This window comes from Oryctolagus cuniculus, chromosome 8 (genome assembly GCF_051225735.1).
Source record: "Oryctolagus cuniculus isolate XC-2025 breed Fujian yellow rabbit chromosome 8, ASM5122573v1, whole genome shotgun sequence".
NCBI lineage: Eukaryota > Metazoa > Chordata > Mammalia > Lagomorpha > Leporidae > Oryctolagus > Oryctolagus cuniculus.
In genome coordinates, this window is record NC_142874.1 from 13,731,886 (window position 1) to 13,752,738 (window position 20,853).

At 46.4% G+C, this 20,853-nt stretch overlaps 1 protein-coding gene across 4 annotated transcripts in view; it reads right to left on the reverse strand.

Annotated features, from left to right (window-relative positions):
* The window catches only part of LOC149124832 (rho GTPase-activating protein 20-like), a 182,198-nt gene that overhangs the window by 72,777 nt on the left and 88,568 nt on the right, over positions 1 to 20,853 (reverse strand). The window contains exons 1-2 of one of the 4 annotated variants that reach the window (XM_089301893.1): positions 13,314 to 13,601; positions 7,771 to 7,941 (exon numbers count right to left, since the gene is read on the reverse strand). The gene's annotated coding sequence lies outside the window, so the exon portion shown is untranslated. Of the gene's footprint in view, positions 1 to 7,471; positions 7,750 to 7,770; positions 7,942 to 13,313; positions 13,602 to 20,853 lie in introns of those variants that run through there. The other 3 variants (XM_089301897.1, XM_089301895.1, XM_089301898.1) reach the window with 3 other exon arrangements.

A 20,853-nucleotide genomic window follows, 5' to 3' on the forward strand; every position in this document is an offset into this window, starting at 1 on the left:
GTGCTTGGGCCCTGCACCTGCATGGGAGACCAGGAGAAGCACCTGGCTCCTGGCTTTGGATCAGCGTGATGCACCGGCCACAGCGCGCCGGCAGTGGCGGCCATTGGAGGGTGAACCAACAGCAAAAAGGAAGACCTTTCTCTCTCCTCTCTCTCTATCCACTCTGCCTGTCAAAAAAAAAAAAAAAAAAAAGAGAGAGAGAGAGACAGAAAAGAATGATATGCTACTATAATTTTAATAATTCATGATCATTTTAAAATTTACTGTGTATGAGTGTAGTTGACATTTTTATACAAACCTCTGATTTAATAAATATAAATCTCGTAAGGACACCTTTTGGATTATAGTCATTCTTCCCCCCATACCCTCCCTCCCACCCACAAACCATCCCAACTCCTACTCCCTCTTCCATCCCATTCTTCATTGAGATTCATTTTTAATTATCTTTACATACAGAAGATCAACTCTATACAAAGTAAAGATTTCAACAGACTGCACCCACACAGACACACAAAGTTGAAAGTACTGTTTGAGGACTAGTTTTACCGTTAATTCTCATAGTACAACACTTTAAGGACACAGGTCCTACATGGGGAGCACGTACACAGCGACACCTGTTGTTGATGTAACAACTGACACTCTTATATTTGACATCAGTGAGCACCCTAGGCTCTTGATCATGAGCTGCCAAGGCTATGGAAGCCTCTTGAGTCCACAAACTCCAACATGATTTAGACAAGGCCATAATCAAAGTGCAAGTTCTCTCCTTCCTTCAGAGATAGGTACTGACCTCTCTGACAGCCCTTCCTTTCCCCTGGGATCTTACTCCCAGAGATCTTTCATGTGGGTGACTTTTTGCCACAGTGTCTCAGCTTTCCATGCCTGGAATGCTCTCATGGGCTTTTTAGCCAGATCCGAATGCCTTAACGGCTGACTCTGAGCTAGAGTGCTGTTCAGGGTATTTGTCATTCTATGAGTCTGCTGTGTGGCCTGCTTCCCATGTTGGATCATTCTCTCCTTTTTAATTCTATTACTAGTAGCAGACACTTGGTCTTATTTATGTGATCCCTTTGACACTTAATGCCATCTTACTAGTTAAAGTGATCAATTCGAGTATACAACTGATCCTAAAGATGGGACTTCGTCTGTTTGATAATTTTTATGGCCCTTGCCTATATTCTTCCTTACTAGCTGAACTCTTTATGAGTGAAATATAAAGCTCTTAGGAGGCAAGTTAAAAAAAATACACTATTTCAAAAATAATAAAAGATTTAAAGAGAATGACAAGCCCTTACTTTCTAAATTTTTGGTTTGTTAAGAATAGTATACAAACTGAAATGTCTCTGTAGTGATTCTCAAAATCCAATAAAATCTCAATTATGAAAAAAAGCTTATCTCGTATTCATTGTATTGCTCTGATGCTATCCAATTTCACATACACGTGAAAACATACTACCATTTTCTTAATTAAAGGAAACAATCTAAAATAAATATGCATCACCAACTTAAAATGCAGCATAATAGCCTTTTGACTGAGCACGTCAAGAAAGAACCATTCAGTCATTTACAGGCTATGTTTTTGTATTAATTAACCATTTTCAAATACCATAATATTAGTTGTGACATTAATCATTTAAAACCCCTTAACCTTATACACCAAGTAACATGTTGGTATTTTTACTTACATTTAATCCACAAGAGTTGTACATATGTATGGGCTAGTGTGACATTTCAATACTTATATAAAATTTGTACTGATCAAATCTACATTTCTTTTTGGACATTATTTTACGCTTAGAGCCTTGAGCTCGTGTACTTGGTTTGCTAATAAAAGATCTAACAGAGATTACTGTGAGCTACACACAGCCCACTGTGTGACTTTAGGAAATGACTCAATGATCTACTGCCACTAGGATACAGCATCATCCATAAACCATTTTTTCCACCTCGTTTTAATATCGCAACTGGTTTCAAAAGCAAAACACAGAGAAACAATAAAGGGGAGAGGGGGAGAGACAAAGAGAGAAAGATACCCACCCGTCTAGCAGTTCATTACCCAAATGCCCACAAGGGCTGATGTGACCCAGGCTGAGCTGGGAGATGGTCTCCAAGGTGGTAGCAAGAATCCCACTACTTAAACGATCACTGCTGCCACTGGTATCCTGAGCATTGTCTTTCCCACTAGGCCAAACATCCATCCTTCAAAAAACTCTGACATAGCCTCATATAGCCCTGGCTTCCAGAGGAGGAGGCCACAGTCCCCTGTCTTGACCCCATCACTGCATGGTCTCCTACTCCCCAATCACCACACATGCCCCCATGTGTGCCTCCCACAACCTCCCTAACTTCAACCAGCCCACTGTCTTCTCTGGCATAAGGGCCACATCATAATACAGCTTCAGATATCTGTATGTGGATATTCAGTTTGGTTCTGCCTGAGATATGGGTACCTGGGTCTGCTGAGTGTACACTTAACAACCCCAGTGTGCAATGAGGCCCAGTGTCACCTGGGGACCTAGTACCACAGATAGAACAGAACATCAGAGCACTGAAGCTAGGATGGAGGCACGGGACTCGGACCACGAGCCAGCAGTAAGGGCCAACCTGGCTTCTGCCAGCTTCTGCCAAGCTCCTGCTCAACTCCAGCCACAGCATCTGGTTAAACGGATCCAACGGAAGACACTGGGAACCCTGGCCCACCAGGGCTGCCAAACATGCAGTCACTGGACGTAAGGGCCCACATCTGAGGCAGAAGCAACCTAGCTATCCACATGTACAAAACTGAAACTGTGGCACGGCACTGTCACACCACATATTAAAATCAACTCAAAATGAACTGAGAGTCCACACAGAAGATCTGAACCCTTACAACTTATAAAATAGAAAAATCCTTGACATTAGCCTCAAGAGTGGTTGCTCATGTGTTAACAATTAAGCACATGAGCAAATATAAGGAAATGAAACTACAACAAACTAGTAAAGCAAGGATCAATGAAATGAAAAGGCAAACCAATGAATAGGAGAGAATGTTAGCAAACCAGATGTGCGATCAAGGGAGTAATACAAGGAATGTGCACCACTAAGAAGCAAAGAATACAATTAAAAAGGGACAAAGGACTGAATCAATGTTTTCCAGCAAAGACATACAATGTACCCAGTGGGTATGTGAAAAAGTTCTGAACATTGCTAACATCAGCAAAATGCAAACCAAGATGACAATGGTTATTATCTCCTATCTGTTAAATGGCTACTGTTAAAAAGCTAAAAGATAACAAGTATTGGGCACAACATAGAGAAAACGAACACACATTATTGGAGGGAATGTACACTGTACCGTCCATTATGAAAAACAATATGGAAGTTCCTCAAATACAATTTAAAAAGGAACAACCTTTATTGACCATGAATCCAAAAGAAAATCACCATCTCAATGAACTGTCCGCATCCCCACATCACTTCAGCATCATTCACAATTCCACGATATGGAAATAATCCAAATGTTTGCTGATGGACCCATAAGGAAAAATGGGATACACACACAGTGGCATCCTCGCCAAACCTTAAAAAGAAAGGAAATATTACTACTTGTCACAGATGGATCTAAAAGTATGGAACTATAGGACATGACCATGAGGGAAACAAGACACACAGAAATAAGCACTACGACACGATCACACTTCCATGTGGAATATACAAAGTCCAACTAACACAGTCAGAGAGCAGGATGGTGTCTGTGATGAACTGGGAGCATGAAACTGAAGAGAGGGCAGTCAAACGATACAAACATATGGTGATGGGGCTGGAGCTGGGGTGTAAAAAAAAGCCTGAGCCTCCACCGGCACTGCCAGCATCGCGTGTAAGCACCAGACCAGGTCCCAAGTGCTCCACTTACCATTCCCCTCCCCGCTAACGTGCCTGGGAAAGCACTAGAAGATGACCCAAGGACGTGGGCCCCAGTGCCAAAGTGGGAGACCTGGGGCAGAGCCCTGCCACTGAGGACATCTGAGGAGGGAAATAATGCATGAGATGAGATATCCCTCATCCTCTCGCTCACCCTGTCTGTCTCTGCCTTACTCTCTTTATCCCTCTCTCCCCTTTTCTCTGTTTCCTGCCTTTCAAAAGAAATGTACAGGGGTCGGCACCGTGGCTCACTAGGTTAATCCTCCACCTGCGACGCCCGGCATCCCATATGGGCACCGGTTCTAGTCCCGGTTGCCCCTCTTCCAGTCCAGCTCTCTGCTGTGGCCAGGGAGTGCAGTGGAGGATGGCCCAAGTGCTTGGGCCCTGCACCCCACGGGAGACCAGGAGAAGTACCTGGCTCCTGCCATTGGATCAGCGCAGCACGCCAGCCGCGGCGGCCATTGGAGGGTGAACCAACGGCAAAAGGAAGACCTTTCTCTCTCTCTCTCTCTCTCTGTCACTGTCCACTCTGCCTGTCAAAAAAAAAAAAAGCATAGGAGTGTCAATGAGAGGGCAGGTACGGTAGAAGAATTACTGCTACCAATAAATACAGCTGCTAAAGCTGCAATTATTGAATGCATAAAGTATGTATACCTTAAATAAAAGTTGTCTGGGAAAATACATAAAGAAATAAAATTTGAAAAAGTTACAAAACACGGTAAAAGTGATAAATTTGTTAAGTGGCCTCATTGTACTAATCCTTTCATAGTGTACTGTAAGTACCAGGAGAGTCGAACGGTTTGTGTGAAAATGCAATATGCAGATCAGACTCACATCGAAACACAGAGAACGTGCCTTGAACAGATAGAATTTTTGTTTCTCAGTTACACTGTGAAAAGGCTGGAAAAAATAAAGCATTCAAAAATAGGTTCCTATACTTAAAATGCATCATAAAAGTTAAGGAACTTAGGTTAATATTGTGGGGTTTTGGTAGGCTTCATGGGACAGAAATGATGCTAAAACATTCATGATTGGGGCTGGCACTGTGGCATAGCGGGTGAGGCCACCAAATGCAGTGCTGGCATCCTACACGGGCACCAGTTCAAGTCCCGGCTGCTCCACTTCCAATCCAGCTCTCTGCTATGGCCTGGGAAAGCAGTGAAAGACGGCCCAAGTCCTTGGGCCCCTGAACCCACGTGGGAGACCCAGAAGAGGTTCCTGGCTCCTGGCTTCACACTGGCACAGTTCCGGCCCTTGCAGCCAACTGGGGAGTGAACCAGCAGGTGGAAGACCTCTCTCTCTCTCTGCCTCTCCTTCTATCTCTGTGGAAGTCTGACTTTCAAATACATAAATCCTTAAAAAGAACATTCACAACTTGACTAAACTAAATTTCAGGAGATTTATATCTTGAAAATAAAGATTCGGGAATTCCATCAAGAGAATATTTAAGACAATATCCAAGTAACATAATGCATTGTCGCCCCACCCCACCTCCCTCAAACTGAAAACTCAGAAATACAACATGAAAGGAAATGTATCTGAAGGAAACCAGGAAAGTGAAAAGTGAAACGAGAATCCTAAATTACTATGTGCTATTCTCCCACCAATGTGTGCACATTCCTATGTGCATTTAACATAGCTACTATTATAGGCAGGTTGTGAATTAGCCCAATTAAACTATGGAATGGAAAATGCAGGGCCTGCTTCATCAGTAGGCGACCAGTGACACTGCAAGAAAATGTTAACATAATTTAAATGTCTTTAAAGTAGCACTCTGAAAACCACAGATATACCAATTCATTGAAGGATTTCCTGGACTCCATGCCTGTTCTCTCACTACAGAACTCCCAAATATTTGCAACATTGAACTGCAAGTCAGTTTTAGTTTTCCCATTCATAATTACTGAGGTGTACATAACTCACCAACAAAACAAAGGCATTGTGTGAGGTGAACACTCCATCTAGTTTCCCCCCCCCCATAGATACGATTCTAGTCAAACACAGGGAAAGCATCTTAAGACGTTTGGCGTAAACCACTTTAATTTTGGAACTTCCCCAGAAAGTTTCTAAATTTTAACTTCCTGTTAGTAGTACACTAGTAGTTGCTAGCCTAGGGAGAGGCTAGGCTTATGGGAGATGATAAAGTTTTATGGTGGTCACAGGAGCAGAGGTGTGGAAAAGGTGACGGAATTGAGACACAAAAGCGAAAAGCCAAAGAATCACATATTCATGTGGCTTCCAGAAGGGTGTGGGGACCAGCCAGCCTTTGAGATGCCTGGTGAATGTTATCAGAGAACATGTGTGGACTGGGAGCATGAGAAAACAAGAGAACAGATTTTTCCTGGTTTGTTGTGTGTGAGGGAAAAGAATTATGGAATCAAGGAATCAAGTTTGAAAATAGCCAAAATGAGAAAACCGTGGGCAACATAAACAGGTCTAGCTAATGATGGGAGAAAAAGCCAAGACCCTCCTGAAACACGGTACAGAGATGAGGCTGTCTAGGATGAGAAGACCAGTGAGAACAAACACTTAGACTGAACATGGGGTCATTTCAACATCTGGATTTGAATAATCAGGACTAAGAGGAACACCAAGAGTGGATAATGAGGAAACTGGAACATCCATGATGACTCGCCTCAAGGGGTTGTTACCGATTAGTCCCTGCTCAGCATCTCCTAAAATGAAAATCAAGGAATGATCCTTGGATGTCAACACTAGTGAATGCTAACCAGCAGGAAGGAAGACTCGATTCTCCACATACTATAAGAACCAAACCACAAAACACAATACCTAGGGATTCTGAAATTCTGTGTTGTTTAAACACACGGACTAACAGGGATTTCATTTCGTCAACCAAAGTTTCACAACCAATGGCATGGCAACCATTGTGGATACTGTGCAGAAACAATACCCCTCTCCTCTCCGACCGAAAAATATCATAATCCAAGTGATTTCAATATTTCAAAATCTAACTTAGAAATAAAAAGAACCAGTATTGAGTTATTCAGAACCTTATAGTTTTATACCTGCAACAAATATACTTAGGGAATAATGCTTCCTTCTCAAACTTTCGGTTCCATCCTCTGATCTACTTGCCTCTGATGATAAACAGAGTCCCCACAGTCCTAGCTAATGTAATAATATGACTGGGATATGTGAAGTTTACATCGTATGTCTCCCCATATAGCCGCATTCGTTAAGACAATCTAACAATATCTTGCTAAAGAACTTTTTCATAAAATTAGGGCAACACTGGATATCACAGAGGCAGAATTAGAATTCAGTGGGGCAATGACATCGATATACAACCATTTTGGGGGGTTTCCCAGTCAATGCTATCACTGCTGTGTTGCAGAACCTTCCATGTAAACTGAGATAAACTAGCTTAGCAAATTAGGAAAAACAGGAGTCAAAGCCTGTGAGCAGGAACTTCCTTTCTGGATGACTAGATCCGTTTTCTCAGCTCCTATCCACCAAGCAGAACTATAAATCCAGAAAATAACACAAGAAACCTGGAAATTAACGCAGTCGCTGGGCATCGTAAGTGCCCACCCGACAGAAGATGACTCACCTGCTGGTTCACCCATCCTGGCATGACAATTCAGCCAGGTAGGCCCATTCCTTCTGGAACCGTATGTGATACCTCCGAGCACATACACATTTTACGATATACAATGTAAAGCCTATTTAGAACATGTGACATGAAATTTATAATATATAATACAAATTGAATATACAGCATTCAATTTATAACATACAATATAATACACAATTTATCCTTCCTTTCCCCTGGCTCCTGAAGGCCCGAGTGTCCCCTGCCTGTGGCCAGGGCCGGCATATGATACGCACAAACATTTCAAGAAGACTCACCAGGCGAGGAGGGACAAACCTGAGGGTCCTGTTGAACCTACTGCCACTCCTCCGACACCAGCAGCCCGGCCCTTCCTGCAGGTGTTGCTCTTGGCTGCTCACCTCCTTGTTCGAAGGCTTGGCGCCAGTGCTCAGCACATGTTCCAACAAAGAACTCCACGACGCTGGATGCTAAGAAGAGAAAAGGGAAACAGCAACACTGAGCACCCTTTTTATAAACTCGGTATTCGACAGCATGCGTCAATTCTGATTGGATTCCCTTCAGGCACCAACCAATCAGAAAACAAAGACCAAGCCCACACAGGCTTGCACACGGGATGTGGCTCCAGGCTTCTCCGGAGCTCCTGCTGTCTGTACCAAGTAGACAGCGAGGCCAGGCTCCAGTGCGGTGGGGCCGCGGGTCAGCTGTTTGCTTCACTTTTGCCATGGAATTTATTCCACCATTCGATTTAAAATTTGACAGTTTTTCTCTTTAGGTACAGTACATACTCCTCTGATTTTCTCCCTAGAGTGTTCAAATAAAGTGAAACTGCTTTTATAGGACTCATGCATTGGGAGTGGTTTTGTTTTTCAACGACTGGATTACAGAAAGAAAACAAGTATGGGATGCTGGCATTACGGGTGGTGGCTTGACCCACTGCACAACACTAGCCCCTACCCACAGGAATTTAGAAGCCCAATGATTTAGAAAAAGACTGTCTCACATGTGGAAGGAATGCAAATGTATAGTTTCGGTAAGTCTGAATGACTTTTATTGCAGAAAACAAGAAAACACAAAGATATTTCAACTAGGTGATGAGGAGTCTGATATACAACAAATAATTCATTTAGCAGTACCATTACCACTGCGGGATCTTTTCCTCTAACTACTGGTTTAAACACTTGATTTGAATTTGTGGCCAGCCTTGGAAAGCTGGAAATCTTGATGCCAAGCAGAAGCGAGATGAAATTTGAAACAGAGGCATACCAGCTAGAACCACAGCCTAGACCTAATTCTAGTGTTTACCCTTGGCAAGAGTTGGAAATCACAAACTCTGAAGTAAGAAAACACCATCTCCACCTCCAGATTCCACGTTAAGCACCATGTGCGCTGACCAACAATGCTTTCCTCCCTCCTACTTAATAAAAATATAATAAAAATAAGTCTATGATTGCTGCACTAATTGTAAGATACCTCTGCTTAAAGATACACCATGAAATAAAATATTTCAAGGATTTATAATAACTCTAAGAGGTTTCTAACTCAGAGAAAGTTCCAGGAGGCAAGGGTAGGTCTGTTCTAGTCTCCAGAACAGTGGGCAATCAATCCCCCAGGGCCCCAACTGTTCCCCTCCGAGGTGACTCAAAAACGCGTGCTTGAGCAATTTTGAAAAGTCACAAGTTGAGGGGCTGTGTACTAACAGAACCCTACCAGCCATCCAAATGAAGGGAGAACCATCATGCAGACATTGTGCAGACACCACACCACCTGTGGGTAAGGCCTCCCCAGTGTGCACAGCACTAGCCCTGGAAATGCCAGTCACAGGGCGTAACGATGCCCACGGGGGCTGTGCAGTGTGACGACTCTGCCAGTAATAACATCTCTACCCAACAGCTCTCGAGTAGCTCAGGAGCGTAGCAGTTACATCTTGTAAAACTAGCAGACGTGACTTTTACACAGGCCAAGAATATCTACTAGCTCACTTCACACAAGTCAGTATGTGTCATTTCTGATGATCATCAGAAATTATAATCATCAGAAATTATAAATATCAGCAAACTTCAACAAGAATTTCAGGCAAGATTTTAGGTCAGTGAGTACTGTGGGTCTGCAAGATTCTTCTTCTTTCTACTTGAGGCTTTCTTTGAATGGTTAAAGGTTCTTTTTTAAAAAAAAAAAAAAACATTTTATTTATTTTAAAGGCACAGTTACAGAAAGAGAGGGAGAGAAAGAGAAAGAGAAAAGAGAAAGAGAGAGGTCTTCCATACACTAGTTCACTCCCCAGATGGCCACAATGGCCAGGAGCCTCTTCTGGCTTTCCCACGTGGGTGCAGGAGCCCAAGCACTGGGGCTATCTTGTGCTGCCCTCCCAAGTGCATTAGCAGAGAGCTGGATTGGAAGTGGATCTGGGAATCTGAATCAGCGTCCATATGGGACGCTGGTATCATGGGGGGCGGCTTTACCAGCTAAGCCAAAACACTGGCAGCAAAAGTTCTTATCTTCTACTTTAAGATTTACAAAACCCCTCAGAAATCTAGAAATTTTATGACACAGCTAACAACTCGGAAAGGACAAGAGTTATTAATGGGTGGAGTAGGGCATCTGGTACAGTGCTTAAGGAGAAACAACCTGGGCCTGGTGAGTGGACAGTGCTGTCTGTGACTGTCCACCAACCTACTTTATTTTCAGCTGTGAGTCCTAGAGGTTTGAGAGCACATTTAATAATGTACAAAGCAAAGAGGCAGAAAGAAGGGCAGTCAGGCACAAGAGGGCACTGCTCTAGTCTTTTCCACACTGCAGGTGCGGAGATCTGTTCAACACCTGTGTAAATTTCAACGCGGTCAGCCTTGTGCTAGGGAGAGAGCTGGCCTGCAATGCCATTGCCTACTGCAGAATGCTAGCAAAGACCTAGTGATTCTGAACTAACACAAGTCATCAAAACAGTTCCAGGAATGCTCTGGTATGGATAATCCACGTTGCTCCCTGCAGCATTGCTTTAATGGTGAAATATCAGAATTATCATACAAAATAGCAACCGCTTATGTTGGAATACAATGTAATCTTATACAGTCACAGCCAATGGGTTATACTCAGCAGCCAAGGCCAACCTCACGGGCGCAGCCTACATGGTCACAAAGGAGCCATCACACAGCGCTGGTACTCAGAAGGGCCTTCACTGGGTGTAAACCTCTGCTGGTGGTGACTCAAAATCCTCAAAATTTTATCTTTGAATTTGCGGTTTGTAAGCGAGTCCAAAGAACATGAGGCTGAGCCAAGGAGGTATGCGGGAGAAAGGAAAGAGCTTTATGACTTAGTACCTTTAGTGGCACTTTATCCCTGCCTTAGGAACAAGGCGCTCACAAAATTATGCAGCAGGTCCTGTTAGCAGTGGTGATGCAAACCCCTCCCAAGCAGCCAGCCACCCTGTGAAGGAGGGAACGGAAGACTAATCAAGGAATGGCTTCTGGTATAGTGGCTAAGCCACTGCTGGAATCCCCACAGCCCATGTTAGAGTGCCCAGGATCAAGTCCTGGCTGAAGTCCTGATTCCAGCTTCCTGCTAATCCACCCTGGGAGGCAGCAGGTGAAGGCTCAAGTACTTACATCCCTGCCACTCACATAGGAGACTTGGATTGAGTTCCCAGGCCCTGGCTTCAGATACAGTTCCAGCTGTTGTGGGCACTAGGGAAGGAAACTAAGGGATGAAATATTTCTCTCTTCCTTTGAAATAAAGAAATAAGAAACAAAGACTAATCGCCAGGGACCTTGTGGACCCCTCAAACCCTCTGGTCTTAACCCTACCAGCAAATCTCCTTTCATACCTAAGGGTCCCTCTCAAAAGTCAGTTCCAGTCCCCGGGTGGCAAGATGCCCACCTCAGACTCCTCCGATAGCTCAAAGAAAGATGACCACTGGTGGGAACCAGGACACAGGACCTATATTAACAAATCACAGCATGAGGCCACAGAGTTATTAAGAAGGGTCCTTAGTAACATAGGACAAGTCCCTGTGGTTCTGCTCCATACAAAGACAAGCCCAAAAGAAAAGTACCACTGGTTTTTATGAGCTACACCTCTCTGATACGCCACCTCTAGAACTACTGGAACCTGGGGTTCCAACACCAGGAGGGACACAGCAGAGCAGGTTTTAAACTGGGGCTTTACTGTTTTTGATATATGGCCTAGGGCAGGTCCCCACCTCCTTTAGCCTCCTATTTCAAAGGGGATCAGCAGTGCCTTCCTCACAGAGCTTTGAAGAGGATTAAACAGTACAATGTGGTATAATTAAATAAAACTCTTGCTTTCCCTCCTTGTGCTGTTATTTAGAAATGAGACGATGGTACACTAAGAACCCTGACAAGTGAAAGTGCTTCAAGAATGCTGATTCTGTTGCTGTCTCCTTCCTTGGCCCTCGTGCCCTTGTTCTTGAGACCAGACCCTTCATAAACCATCAGTTCCTGTCCCAACACCCACCAGTGAGTGTATTGTTAGTCCTGCATAGGCTGAATACCAACTGTGTACCAGGGACTACAGGAATGAAAGCAGAGAGAAAAGGCCTGCCCTGGACAAGCTCACAGTCTTCTATGAGATACAGGTATTTAGCAAATACATGCTGATAAAATGGGTTAAGCGCTTTACGAAGATAAGCAGTGTGTTATGCAAGTTCTGGAAACGTATCCCTGCCTGGGAGGATGAGAGAAAAGTATCACAGAGAAGGAAGACCCTTGAGTTGGATATTTTGAAACATGGCTACGACTTTCTCAAGCTGAAAACACTGAGGAACATCAAGTAGTGGCTGCCTATCTGCAGAGCAGTGGCAAGTCTGGCATGACAGAAGCAGGGGCTGTGCAGCTTGGAAAAGGAAGCTGTGAACAGACCTGAGAACAAGGCCTTGGAATCCCCCCCTAAGGGATTAGGGCTTTTGAAAGTATGCAAGAGGAGATGAGAAAAGATCAGACAGTCCCCTGTGCTTTCTAGGGAAATGCAGGTGGTATGCAGGCCTGAAGCAGAAAAGCCTGGAAGAAAGAATCCGGAGAGCAATGAGACTTGGCAGCAGGCAGCCTCGGCCTGAGGGCTTGTGTAGGACCTGAGCCACCACTGACATAGATTCGGTGACTACTAGGAGACAGATGCTGGTAAAGAGGGTGCTGCCAAGCTTGCCAACTTGGAAGGCAAGTCAGATAGAGCCGCCAATACAGAGATCAGTGCAATGTGTGGAGCAGGTTTGAATGGAACAGGAAGTCTGCGGTACCTGCAGGACACTCAAGTGTGTGTCTAAGAGGCAATGCAAACGGAGATGTAGATCCCACGGTAGAGGCTGAGGATGGAGACACTGCTTTGGCAGGTAGTCTCATAGAGACGTCGGTTCAAGCCACAGCAGTATGATCACCTCGAGTTGATTCGAGTGCCCCAGGCCAGTGTTCCCGCACACACATTACAGTTCAGAACCACCCAGAGAAGAGAGGCCGGGAGTCAAGGCCGCTTCTCACGGACGCGGCCAAGACTGATTCCGGCCAGGGCCAGGAAACCCCCAAAACGGAACCCGGGCCGTGGGAAAAGTTCTTCCTCTCCCAACCCCCGCCTCCACCCGCCCACCAGCACTCCTGTCACACTCGCCCTCCCTCAACGCTGCCCCACACGCCTTCCTTCCCCTTCCTTCCACGCCACCCCACCTTCACGCCACCTTTTCCTTCTCCCCCCTTCCTCTCTCCTCCCGAATCTCCCTTGGCCGCCTCTCTCCTCCTCCTCTCCCCTCCACCCCTCACATGCACACCCCTTGCCTGCTATCTGCACCCCAGGCCCCACCTACCCCGTGACGACAGCAAGGCCATCGCGCCCAACTCACCAAAGAGCGTTTCTGCTCCTCTGGAACAGGAGCCGAGGCCCGAGGGGTAGACTTCCGGAAGCTGCCGAAGAAGAGGACCGCGCCTACACATTTCCAGAAGGGCAAGGTAACTGATGCGGCTGTCCCGGGCTGCAGTGTCTCTGATTCAGGCCTGACCCCGGAGGCACTGGGTCTCACTCAGGCTCCGCCAGCAGCATCGAGGACGGCTCCTCAAGACTTGAACAGGCTTTTGGGCAGGAACAGATGAGGAGCAGACTTCCATCTGAGGATGGCTGAGCAGGAGATGTACCTACGGGTACAATTCCTGGTCACAGCGCAGGGCGCAAATTCACTCCCCACAGGCAGCTGCCATGGCGCCATGGGACACATCTGCATGCTGCTACGTCCAGTGTGGGGTGCCCAAGAGCCGATTCCAATCCCGCTACTCCAGGTTGGGAACCAGGGAGGCAGCCGCTGATGGCCCAGGTACTTGGATCCTGCCTCCTTCCCTCCTGGGAGTCCTGAATGGAGTCCTTGCCTCCTGGCTTCTGCCTGGCCCGGCGCTGGCCTTTGAAGCCGCCTGGGGAGAGAAGCAGTGCATGGGGCATCGCAAGCACTCTTGCTCTCTCTCAGTGATTGCCCATCTGGTGGTTCGCCCCCCTCCCAGGTGGCTACAAAGGCCAGGGCTGGGCCAGGCTGAAACAGAAGCCAGGGACTTTATCTGGTGCCCCATTCTGAGAACCTGCCACCAGGCCCCTGGCTCCTGAATACTGGCTCCGGATCTGCTCAGCCCCAATCATTGAGCCAATTTGCAGAGGACCAGCAGATGGAAGACTTACTTTCTCTTTCTCTCTCTCTCACTCTGCATATAACTCTGAATTTCAAATAAACAAATAAGAACTTTATATAAAAAAAAAAAAGGGGGGGGAGACATAGCTATAAATAAAATACTACATCACGGCCAACTACTAGAGTTTATATCGAACTTGATACTATATGCATCACCTGGCCTATTAACACAGAACTCCTGTGGGAAGGATAGTTAAAACCCGTGATTTGCAAACCCTTCCAAAAAGGAGACGAAGGGGAAAAATCTTCCATCTCATCCCTTCGGACCAACATTTTCCCAACATCCAAAACAAATGCATCATAAAGAACACGGCACATACGTATCTGTCATGACTGCGCTGTCACATTCCTTAACAAAATATTACCAAACGCGCTCCTGAAGCACAACCAAAGCTTAGCACGCTGGGTGCAACTCCAGGAATGCAAGGATGGCTACCATACACAATCAATATATCACAGAACAGAATAAACATGGGGAAAGCCCACAAAGTATCCCTATAGACACAGAAAACCTATTTCACAAAAACTCCCACCGCTTTGGCGATATTAAAAAAAAAAAAAAAAAAAAAGGAATCATCAAATCAGGAACAGAAGGTAAACCTCGGCTTGACAATGGCCTCTCACTGAAAACCCACAGAGCGCTAACATCACACCAAATGCCAGTTAACCGGAAACTGTCCTCCTAGACCAGGAAACAGACGAGCGTTTTCGCTCTTATTCCTCCCCGTCAGCAGTCTCGGGGGTCTCGAGCAGGGCGGCTGGGCCATCAAAACGCAAACAGACGGGAACGCGGGGCCGCTCCAGGAGGAGACGGAGCCCCTCTGCTCTGGCACAGCTGCTCGCACACTGGGGAAAGTTGCAGACCGACCGTCCGCACAGCAAGACCACGACTCCACCCGCGCCTTCGGGACCCGAGAGCAACAGGCACGCCGGCAGCGAAGACTCGCAGCGGGAAACCCCAACAGCCCCCGCATCACTCACCGCCAAGGGGGCCCGGTCTGCTGGCGGCACAGGGGCCCGCGAAGGCCGCTGCTTCCACGAAGGGCCGAAGAAGAGAACCGCGCCCGGGAAACGGCGCGGCAGCCTCGGGCCGCAGCCTCTCTGAGCCCGGCCTGACCCCGGGGGCGCTGGGTCTCCCGCAGGCTCCGCCGGCAGCGTCCAGGACGGCTCCCGGCTCCCGACGGCTCGCGCGGGCTCTCCGGCAGCAGCGGACGGGACCCGCGAGGACTCCTACCTGAGCGCCGCGGGCCACGAGGGGCCACTTCCGGGGCACAAGGGGCCACTTCCGGGTCACAGCGCCGGGCGCAGGCGCACTCCCCATGGGCGGCCGCCATGGCACCGCGGGACGCACCTCCGCGCTGCCTGCCGCGTCCAGCGTCCGAAGCCCCAGGGCTGCAGGCGGGGCGGCCTCTCCAGGCTGTGACCCAGGGACCACGCCTCCCGGCCTCCTGGGCGCCCTGAATGGAGGTCAAGCCTCCTGGCTTCTGCCTGGCCCGGCGCTGGCCGTTGGAGCCGCTTGGGGAGAGAAGCAGAGCACCGGGCATCGCGAGCCCTCTTGCCTCTTGCTCTCTCTGACGGATCGTCCCTCTGGGGGTTCAACCCCCAGGTGGCTACTAAGGCCGGGACCGGGCCAGGCCGAAGCAGAAGCCCGGGACTGTATCCGGTGCTCCACTCTGGGTTCAGGGGCCTGAGTCCTTGGGCCGTCTCCCTCTGCTTTCCCAGGCATGGCAGCAGACAGCTGGATCCCACGGGGAAAGGCTCCCAGGAGGGGCCGGCGCTGTGGGGGAGCGGGTAAAGCCACCGCCCGCAGCGCCTGCATCCACATGGGCGCCGGTTCGAGTCCCGGCTGCTCCACTTCCGGTGCAGCTCTCTGCAGAAGAGGGCCCAAATCCTTGGGCCCCTGCACCCATGCAGTACACCCCGGGGAGGCTCCTGGCTCCTGGCTTCAGATCCGCTCAGGCCTGCCCATTGCAGCCAATTGGGTAGCAGACCAGCAGATGGAAGACCTCTCGATAGCGATTCTCTCTCTCTCTCTCTCTCTCCCCCTCTCTCTCCCTCCCTCCAGCCCTCCCTGAATTTCATATAAATAAGATCTTCAAAAAAAATAAAAAAATTAAGAAAAGGAAGACATAGCTTTAAATAAAATACTACATCAAGGCCAACTATTACAGTTCATTACAATTTGATATTATATACATTACCTACCCTATTAACATAGAATTTGAAAAGGAATTTAACTCACTCTTAGAAAAGGTGTTGGTGGCAGGCAACGCAGCTCACTAGGCTAATCCTCCACCTAGTGGCGCCAGCACACCAGGTTCTAGTCCCGGTCGGGGTGCCGGATTCTGTCCCGGTTGCTCCCTCTTCCAGGCCAGCTCTCTGCTATGGCCCAGGAGTGCAGTAGAGGATGGCCCGAGTCCTTGGGCCCTGTACCCGCATGGGAGACCAGGATAAGTACCTGGCTCCTGCCTTTGGATCAGCGGCGGCCACTGGAGGGTGAACCAATGGCAAAGGAAGACCTTTCTCTCTGTCTCTCTCTCTCACTGTCCACTCTGCCTGTCAAAAAAAAAAAAAAAAAAAGGTGTTGGTACCCATTCTTTCTCTTCTACCTTAGAAACGTTCCGTGTGGTATTATCTATGACTTACGCATGAGGAAATCAATGTAGTTTATTTATTCAGACACTTGGGTACCCACTCGCACAGGGACTTGAGACACCTGTGATCTACAGAGTTCTCCACTGAACACAGGTCTGCTCCCCAACCTCCGCCCTCCACAGTCTAGGCCTGCATTTAATGGATGGAGCATGCTTGAACTAGGACAAACCGTGTCTTCCACAAAGCACCATAGAATACGTAAATGTAGCGTCTGAGGTCCCTCTTGGCATTTTCTACGTGCACGTTATCACGTTGGTACTTTTTCTCTCCTTTCTCAACGTTAGATACAAATTGGGAGGGAGGAAGTCAAACTATCACTATTGGCAGAGGACATGATTCCATACAGAGGAGATCCACACGACTCCACTGAGAGACTATCGAAACTCAGAGTAGAGTTTGGTAAAGTGGCAGGATAGAAAATCAACAGCCTTTGTATACGCAGACAGTGCCGTGGCTCAGAAAGAACGTCTAGGACCAATCCCGTCCACATAGCTACAAAGAAAATACAGGCTCTGGGGACCATTTCAACCAAGGATGTCCACTATCTGAGAATCACAACAGATTAAAGAAAGGAATAGAAGAGGACAAAAAGCAAAAAACCAAATTGAGAAGCTTCTGCACTGCAAGCAAAACACTCGGCAAAGCGCAGAGGCAACTAACAGAATGGGAGAAATTATCTGCAAAGTATGCAGCTGGTAAAGGATTCACTACCAGAGGTTTTCAAGAAACTCAACAGCAGCAAAACAAACCACCCACTCAAGAAACGGGCCAAGGACTTCCGCAGGCATGGTTCAAGAAAGGAAATCCAAATGGCCAACAAACACATGCAAAAATGCTCAGGGTCACTAGCCATCATGGAAATGCACAGCGATACTACAACAGCCTTGAGGATGTCAGGGGGGGAAAGGCGGCCTGCTCCGCTGTTGGTGGGAATGTAAACTGGTATAGCCACTGTGGGAGACAGTATGAGAAACCTCAGAAACCTGAATATAGACAAACCAGCCGTTCCACCCCGGGGAATATACGCAAGGGAAAGGAAATCAGCATATGGAAGAGTCATATTTACTGCAGCTCATTTCACAACAGCAAAGATAGGCAATCAACCAAAATGCCGCTCTCCTGAAGACTGAAGAAAGAAATTACGGGCCATGTACACCACACATACATATACAGACCGCAGGGGAGAGGAAAGGCCATCATTTTGAAATAGCCCTGCCTATATGTTCTCCACTTGAGAACAAGGAGACCACTCTACCTTAGAGCCTAATCGACCTTGGGGAAGGGCAATTAACCAACTCCTGCCCCTGGAAGACTTGCTGTCTTACACAGGGGATAAAAGAGCAAAGAAAAAGGCTAGAAAAGTATTGTGAAAGCTACAGGCTAGGGGTGTAGGCCAATGAAACCAAATATTCAATCCTAAGATTATACATGCTTTCTTCCTTCAATACTTTAGCACATCACCCGGGCTCCAGATCTATACCAGACACAGGTTCTATTTAAGAAGGAATTTCTAGGGAAACCCCAAAAAAGAGTGTGAGACACCAAAATAAAGGCCCCAAAGGAAAATGAAACCTCTGATACCTACAGCAAAGCAAACATTAAATAGCCTAACTCCCACCCAGAGGAACATAAACCTCACACTAAGTGACCTGCTTACTTTGCTTTCTATTACCTGATACATTGTGTCCAGCTTTCAGAAAAAAAAAAAAAGTTAAAGCAAGAAAAATGCAGTCTGAAGAGACAAAGCAAGCATCAAAACCAGGCCCTACCATGGCAAAGATTCTGGAGCTGTCTGACTGGGTTATTAAAACAACTGTAATAGAAAAATTGGACGATATACAAGACCACATGAATAATGCAAACAGATAGATGGAAACTCTCAAAGAATCAAAAGGGGCCGCCAGATCAAAACAACCACTGAGACAGAAACGAAGAATGTCTTGGAGGGGCTCATTATCAGACTAGACACTAGAGAGAAGACAATCTGTGAGCGGGTGTGTATCAATAAAAACTTCCTCAACTAAAAGCCAAAGAAAGAAATGGGGAAAACGCTAATGGAATGCCTAAGATTATGGGACAATTACAAAGGTATGACACACACAAAGCAGGAATACTAGAAGAAAGGAAGGAACAGGGGCAATATTGGAAGTAATGACGGCCGAAAACGTTCCAAAAGCTGAAGGTAAAAACGATAGAGGTTGAGGGGCTGGAGCTGTGGCGTAGCAGATACAGCTGCCACCTGCAGCATCGGCATCCCATATGGGTGCCGGTTCGAATCCCATATGCCCCACTTCCGATCCAGCTCTCTACTGTGGCCTGGGAAAGCAGCAAAAGATGGCTCAAGTCCTTGGTCCCCTGCACCCACATGGGAGACCCAGAAGGTCCTGGCTCCCGCCTTTGAATCGGCATAGCTCTGACCATTGTGGCCATCTGGGGAGTGAACCAGCAGATGGAAGACCTCTCTGTCTGCCTCTGCCTCTGCCTCTCTGTAATTCTGCCTTTCACATGAATAAATAAATACATCTTAAAAAAAAAAAAGGTTGAATATCACTGGTAGAAAATGTTTGGTGATAGAAATATCTCAGATGAGAAACAATGACTTGATCAGCCCTTGTCCTGACTGTCCAGGAACACCTTACTACTTTATTCCTTTTAGTATTTGTTTGTTCTACTTATTACCATTGGCTGAACTCTTTAATTTACACACAATTATTCTTAGGTGTTTAAATTCAACTGAAAAGTGATCCCTGTTAAATATAAGAGTGGGAATAAGAGAGGGAGGAGATGTACAGTTCGGCACATGCTCACTCAGACTTACCCTTAATGGTAGAGCTAGAAACGTGCCAGGGGATTCCAATTCAATCCCATCAATGTGGCATGTACCAATGCCATCTTACTAGTCTAAAGTGATCAGTTTCAGTTCATAATTGATCATAATGAGAGGATTAAATGTCATAGGGATCACATAAACAAGTCTACTGTCTGCTTCTACTAACTGATAGAATTAAAAAGGAGAAAACAATCCAACATGGGAAGCAGGATACACAGCAGACTCATAGAATGGCCAAAGCCCTAAACAGCACTCTGGCCTCCGAATCAGCCCCTAAGGCATTCGGATCTGGCTAAAAAGCCCATGAGAGTATTTCAGGCATGGGAAGTCAAGACACTCTGGCAAAAGAAAAAAATGACCTAAATTTAAGAACGCTGTGAGTGAGATCCCAGAGGAAAGAACAGGCCAGCAAAGAAGGAGGTACTTTTCTCTGAAGGGAGGAGAGAACTTCCACTTTGACTCTGGCCTTGTCTAAATAAGATCAGAGTTGGTGAACTCCAGAGGAACTTCCATAGCCTTGGCAGCTCATGACAAGAACCTCTGGTGATTACTGACGTCATCAATAAGAGTGTCCATTGTTAAATCAACAACAGGAGTCACTGTGCACTTACTCCCCATGTAACATCTCTGTCCTTAATGTGTTGTACTCTGTGAATGAATGCTAAAACTACTACTCAAACAGTACTCTATACTTTGTGTGTCTGTGTGGGTGCAGTCTGTTGGAATCTTTACTTAGTATATACTAATTTGATCTTCTATACATGAAGAGAATTGCAAATGAATTTTGATGAAGAATGGGATGGGAGAAGGAGTGGGGGATGGGATGGTTGCGGGTGGGATGGATGTTACTGGGGGAAAAGCCGCTATAATCCAAACATTGTGCTTTGGAAATTTATAGTTATTAAATAGAAGTTGAAAAACTAAAGTATGTGTGTATGTTGGTACAGTAGAGCATATGTGTAGTTTCTCAAATGGTAGCATCAACAGGAATAGAACAAAATTTTTCAAGTTAAAAGAGAGGTCAAAAAATCTATTAAAAAAGAAAAAGGAAAATAAATGTATTTAAAACTATTTTGGAAAATAAGAAAACAAGTATTCAAAATCAATCCCACGAAAACCCCTTTTGATGCCAGCTTGCCAACAGAAGACGTATATGCTCATATAATCACAGGCTCAACTAAGAGGTGATCCTTAACACTTTATAAGCATTTACCCACCTACTTAAAA